General features: G+C 34.5%; 1 protein-coding gene across 3 annotated transcripts in view; it reads left to right on the top strand.

The window, feature by feature from the left end:
- Nucleotides 1-515: 515 nt before the first annotated feature.
- LOC128017049 (tetraspanin-18-like) overlaps nt 516-6,544 on the top strand; it is a 28,479-nt gene continuing 22,450 nt past the window's right edge. For 2 of the 3 annotated variants that reach the window (XM_052602127.1, XM_052602125.1), the window contains exon 1: nt 516-2,637. The gene's annotated coding sequence lies outside the window, so the exon portion shown is untranslated. The remainder of the gene's footprint in view (nt 2,638-6,544) is intronic. The other variant, XM_052602126.1, reaches the window with a different exon arrangement.

Genomic DNA, 6,544 nt, shown 5'->3' with positions numbered 1-6,544 from the left:
AATTTCTTTCAAAATGAAAGTTGTAGTATAACCAGCAGGAGAGCAGTGATGTGTGAACTGAATTTGGTGAAAGTACAGTGTGTTACAGTAAAGTTATTAAATATTATGTCCAATAATGATTAATTTATTAACTATTTTTATTAATAAAAATAAAAAATATAATGTGCCAAAGCAATTACTTACAAAATGAAAGTTGTACTATAACCAGCAGAAGAGCAGAGATGTGTGAACTGAATTTGATGAATGTACAGTGTGTTACAGTAAACTTATTAACTATTATGTTCTATAACGGTGAAGTTATTAACTTTTTCATAATAAAAAATGTGCAACATCAATTAATTTCAAAATGAGTGTTGTAGAATAACAAGCAGGAGAGCAGTGATGTGTGAACTGAATTTGATGAATGTACAGTCTGTTACATTAAAGTGATTAGCTATTATGTCAAATAATGGTGAATTCATTAACTATTTTTCATAATAAAAATTCTAAAACTTGTGCCAAAGCAATTACTTTCAAAATCAAAGTTGTAGTATAACCAGCAGAAGAGCAGTGATGTATGAACTGAATTTGGTGAAAGTACAGTGTGTTACAGTAAAGTTATTAACTGTTATGTTCAATAATGGTGAAGTTATTAACTATTTTTGAAAACAAAAAAATATAAAAACTGTGCCAAAGCAATTACTTTCAAAAGGAAAGTTGTAGTATAACCAGCAGGAGAGCAGTGATGTGTGAACTGAATTTGGTGAAAGTACAGTGTGTTACAGTAAAGTTATTAGCAATTTTTCTTAATAAACAAATCATAACAAATGAGCCAAAGCAATTACTTTTAAAATCAAAGTTGTAGTATAACCAGCAGTAGAGCAGTGATGTGTGAACTGAATTTGGTGGAAGTACACTCTTTTACAGTAAAGTTATTAACTATTATGTTCAATAATGGTGAAGTTTTTAACTATTTTTAATAATAAAAAAAATCATAAAAAAATTTGCAAAAGCAATTACATTCAAAATGAAAGTTGTAGTATAACCAGCAGGAAAGCAGTGATTTGTGAACTGCATTTGGTGGAAGTACCGTGTGTAATATTAAAGATATTAACTATTATGTTCAATAATTGTGATTTATTACCTATTTTTCTTAATAAAAAATCATAACAAATGAGCCAACGCAATTACTTTGAAAATCAAAGTTGTAGTAAAACCAGCAGGAGAGCAGTGATGTGTGAACTGAATTTGATTAATGTACAGTGTGTTACATTAAAGTTATTAACTATTATGTCCAATAATGGTGAATTCATTAACTATTTTTCATAATAAAAATTCTAAACATTTGCCAAAGCAATTACTTTCAAAATGAAAGTTGTAGTAAAACCAGCAGGAGAGCAGTGATGTGTGAACTGAATTTGGTGAAAGTACAGTTTGTAACAGTACAGTTATTAACTATTTTTCATAATAAAAAATAATAAAAAATGTGCCTAAGCAATTACTTTCAAAATTAAAGTTGTACTAAAACCAGCAGGAGAGCAGTGATGTTTGAACTGAATTTGGTGAAAGTACAGTGTGTTAAATTAAAGTTATTAACTATTATGTTCTATAACGGTGAAGTTATTAACTATTTTTCATAATACAAAATGTGCAACATCATTTAATTTCAAAATGATTGTTGTAGAATAACCAGCAGGAGAGCAGTGATGTGTGAACTGAATTTGGTGAAAGTACAGTGTGTTACAGTAAAGTTATTAACTGTTTTTCATAACAAAAAAATCATAAAAATTGTGCAAAAGCAACTATTTTCAATATAAGTGTTGTAGTATAACCAGTAGAAGAGCAGTGATGTGTGAACTGAATTTGGTGAAAGTACAGTGTGTTACAGTAAAGTTATTAACTGTTTTTCATAACAAAAAAATCATAAAAATTGTGCAAAAGCAACTATTTTCAATATAAGTGTTGTAGTATAACCAGTAGGAGAGCAGTGATGTGTGAACTGAATTTGGTGAAAGTACAGTGTGTTACAGTAACGTTATTAATGTTTTCATAATAAAAAAAATCATAAAAATTTTGCAAAAGCAACTATTTTTAAAACCAACATTGTAGTATAAGCAGCACGAGAGCAGTGATGTGTGAACTGAATTTGGTGACACTACAGTGTGTTACTGTGAAGTTATTGAGTATTTTATTAGTAACCTTTTTCGCGTTTCGCACTTTGCCGACGGTCCCTTAGGACTTGTCTCTCAGACGCCAGCGCATTGAGATCAACGTATTTTGTACAGAGCGGAGGAAAGCTTGTTTTCAGGCAAACTCGCTTGTAGCTCGTTTACTACATCACTACGAGTAAAAAGAGGCATAATTCGTGTACCAAAAACGTTTTGCTCGCGAGTTATTGATCCGGAAAAGTCGAATCTGTGAATATCTTGCCAGTTTTACCGAACTCTCTGGCCAGTGTGTTTTGTGGCTGAACAGAATCACACACAGCGCGCAGAACAGAACAGCGTAGTGTCGAGTGGAGTCAGTGCTGCTGAATGATTCAGTGCTGTCGAAAAGAATGAGTAAACGGGGCGAAAGGTTCACACAACAGTTGGAAGAATTCTAAGGACGTTTTCATCCTCCTGGATACCGGATTTTTCGTTCAGTTCACAAAACACGGTAGGTGTTTTAATCCACCGACGACATCGCTGATATCTGACAGCAGCAGATAACTGTGAGACGTGTGAGTAGGCTTTTTCTGAGGATCTGAAAGTTTCTTCGCGGACATGGAGATGTTTGCGATGACATATCAGGATACAAGTTTTTTTTTTTTTTTTTTAAGTTGTCTTTGGCTACCTTTGCCGTGCTAAATTGGACTAGACTATAATGTTATAAAAGATAAAATTCTTTGAAGAAATCAATTAGGCTACTATACTAACGACGTTTTTTTTTTTTTATTATTCTAACTTTTTAGTTGAAATGAATGACAATAATAATTATATGAGTATTACACATAAGGTCATATATGGGACGACCATTTATTGGAGATGAATTACAATATTGTTTACAGGTTTGATCACCAGGTAAACATTCTAGCCATTTGCATTGAACAAGGTGGGAGATGTCACGTGATGTTTGGGTGGAACCTAAATAATTCACAATGTGTTTTTGAAGAGTATATTTTACTAGCAATCATTGCGGGCGTCAAGGGTTTTTACTTTGCTTTGCTTTGGTTAACTTGTGTAATCTCATTTGGCAGCTGCCAAACCTCACATATTCTCCTTGGGATTATGTTGTGCGTTTGAATTCAAGCCAGTCATATTTCTAATTTTCCCCTTTTCATACTGTTCCTATTGCCAGTTGTAGCCTAGCTGTTATTTTCAGTAAAGTGATCACAAGAAAATCATCATCAGGGAAGTTTACAGCAGGTTTGTTTGCTTCAAAAATATTTACAGTAAATTTCTTCATGACAAAAGTGCTTGTCCAACAAGTCTCTGAATTTGTGTGCATGCTGAATTATTATTATTTTTTTTTATCAGATCAAAAAAGATCTCTCAAAAATGTAGTTGTAGATGCAAAAATGAAAAAAAGTGCAAAGTAAAAAAGACCAAAGAGCAGATGTTTCAGCAAATGCTTTCTTCAGTACTCATAAGGGGAAAAAAAGCAACAACACACTTATATTTGCACAATTGCAAACTGTTGACAGCTGATGAGGGATAATTGTCATGCAACAATTTCTCTTTACAAAAAACATACAAGATCCATCACTTCATTTAATCCAGTCGGGGTAAATGATTTCTAACCTCTCTTTTTTTTCTAAACAGGATGATTTTGAAAACAAAGCCCAGAACTTATAAAGCCCAGAAAATGAAATGATTGGATGAAGCATTAAAAAAGTACTACTTTAGCTTAAAATGTTAGAGAACATGGCTTTCAGGGGGTTAGGAGCTGGCTAGTCTCAGCCTCAAACGTGACGCCCATGGACCCTTGGCTAAACATCTGATGCATATGGGTCACAAAAGTGGAAACACTTCAGGAGTGTCGAAGTCGCCATATGATTGGTTGAATTCTACATGAATTCTAACATTTTAAGCTAAAGTAGTACTTTTTAATGCTTCATCCAATCATTTCATTTTCCTGTTAACTTTTAATCGCCCATTAAGGAAAATAATAACATTTTCAGAATTCAATAATTATTTGCCATGTTTATCTGATGTCCCGCTTTTGCTCAACCCATCCTACACAATTTCAGACACATGTTCTTCAGTACTCCTTATACCCTTGCAATGTGTTGTCGTTCATGACACTTCGGTGACAAATCCCTGCTTCCAGATATCGACTGGCCATTTAAACTTAAGATAGATGTCAGGAAAAATCCCCTTTAAAGCAGCCAGAACCGTCATCCTCTGATATCTATTGCTATTCATCCTCTGGCTTTAGTTAAAGACAGGCAAAGCCACTTAAAAGAAGAAGTCGCGCTGGGGAGGAGCTGATTGGCAGGTGAGGGGCTGATTTGGAGGCAGTGGGATTAGACAAGAGTCTGAAAGAGAGGAGAAGTGAAGCTCAGTCAGAACCCGATTCCCTTTTGGTGAATAAAACAATTAAATGCATTTACTGGGTTGAGGAAAGAGGGGTGTGGAAGGGCTGATGTGCCAACACCAATACTTTTTTCACTGTGTATTTGCCGTTTACAGCATAAACCAATTGCGTGTATCTCGAACAGAAACAATGGTTCTTTAAAATGGACTCAGACAGTTTAAATCAATTACACAGCCTGTCAGTGTCGAAAGTTGTTGGATTGAATCAGGGTTTGTGGCTAGCAGGGGCTGAGGAAGAGCAGAACAGCACTACATTAGTAGCACTTGAGTATCTTTAGTATATTAGTAAACCTGTGGTGCCAGTTACTGTACAGAATATGTCTACTGTCTACTTATGTTCTTTGGTTTTCCTTTTTAAATTTTATAATTATGGTTGAATGTCTAATGAAGAACTATATTGTGAGGGTTTGTTAGTTTTAATGCACAATGATAGATAAAGTATTGGTTCATTAAAAAAAAATATTGAAGGGATTGTAATAGATAATGATTGATATTGAGGAAGTATTTCTGGCCACATGCAATCTGCAGAGTTGTACGTGCTTCTTTTCATGTCCCAAATTAAGAGACTTGTTTGAATTGAAATATCCCACATTGGGCACGTGGTCTTCCTCTCTCTCAATAACTTGTTGGTTAAAAGTCCTTTTATGTGTTGGATTATGCTTTTTCTTTGCTTGCTATCTGTCATTTACTTAGGCTCATGTTGCCTTAAACTTGAAAGAAAGGTGACCTTTCATTCCATTCCATTCAGTGAAAGTGTATGGTGACTGAGGCTGTCATTCTGCCTTTGTCTCCCTTTGTGTTTCACAAAAGAAAGGTTTTTAAGTCACCCAAAGGTCTGGAACAAAATGAGGGTGAGTAAATGACAGAATATTAATTTTGGATTTTTTTTGAATTTGAATGAAAGTGTAATTTAATGAATAACAATTCATAAATTCAACAGATGATGTCATACTGACATTTGTACTGTCATACAAATGAGTGTACTGTATATGTAATTTAAGTAAATTAATTTCTATATATGACATTTCAAACAAATTTGTCTAAAGCCAATAAACCTTTTCAACATTTAGACTTTCAAAAAAGACTTTGTCAAGCCATCCTTCAAAGTTTGCCTTGACAAAGCCTCCTATTGTAGTTTTAACCTACACTTATTGCAGTTATATTTCAGTTAATTAAATTCAGATTCAAATAGCAATTGCATTGTGTTTTCATTGTGATTGCTACATCAATTCAAAATCATGAATTTAACTGGAATTTAGAAAGCATTGTCAATTGCACAACCCCACACAATGCATCATGTCAGAGCATGTGCAGTACCCACCAGGCCACGTTTCCAATGAAAAATAGATTTTTTTGTCCAGGGCTCCACCTGTGAGCATTTGTGATGTTTCTGACTCCTCCATGATCAATGGCGACCCAGGAGATCCCGGATTTCAGCCTGTAAAGTCTGAGGGCCATGCAATGAGGCTTCGCCCGGGCCCATCTGAAAAGCTTTTGATGCGTCCGTATGTGGTTGAGAATGTGGGTGAAGCTCACAGGTGTCTGTGTTCATTTGTACTTTCTGATGCTAGTTAGGGACCTGCACCATGCAGCGCACTGGCTAATTAGGAAGGAAAAGAGAGGAGACAAAATTTCATTTCACAATGGGGCAATTCTGTCATTCCACTCTGCATATATGTGTAGACTGGTGTCTTTGTGGGGAATCACGATGAAGTGTCCAGGGACATGTAAGTCCCATCTGTTCCTGTTTTTCAGCTGCAGTGCAGAGTGTTTGCCTGCATTCAGGTGTTACTTTGGTTCCAGAGCTGTATGTAATATGTAAGTGTATTTTGTATTCAATCAACATTAATATTATAGAGATAATATAAAACAGTACATATCATATATAATTTATCCTCTATCTAAACTATACTGTATATATTATCTACATCATAATTTGCTAAATCAAATGCGGCTAGGTTAAAATTCTTGTTTTATTAAAACAAAAA

This window comes from Carassius gibelio, chromosome A7 (genome assembly GCF_023724105.1).
Source record: "Carassius gibelio isolate Cgi1373 ecotype wild population from Czech Republic chromosome A7, carGib1.2-hapl.c, whole genome shotgun sequence".
NCBI lineage: Eukaryota > Metazoa > Chordata > Actinopteri > Cypriniformes > Cyprinidae > Carassius > Carassius gibelio.
Note: the sequence above shows the minus strand (reverse complement) of the source record. Positions and strands in the feature narration are given on the sequence as shown.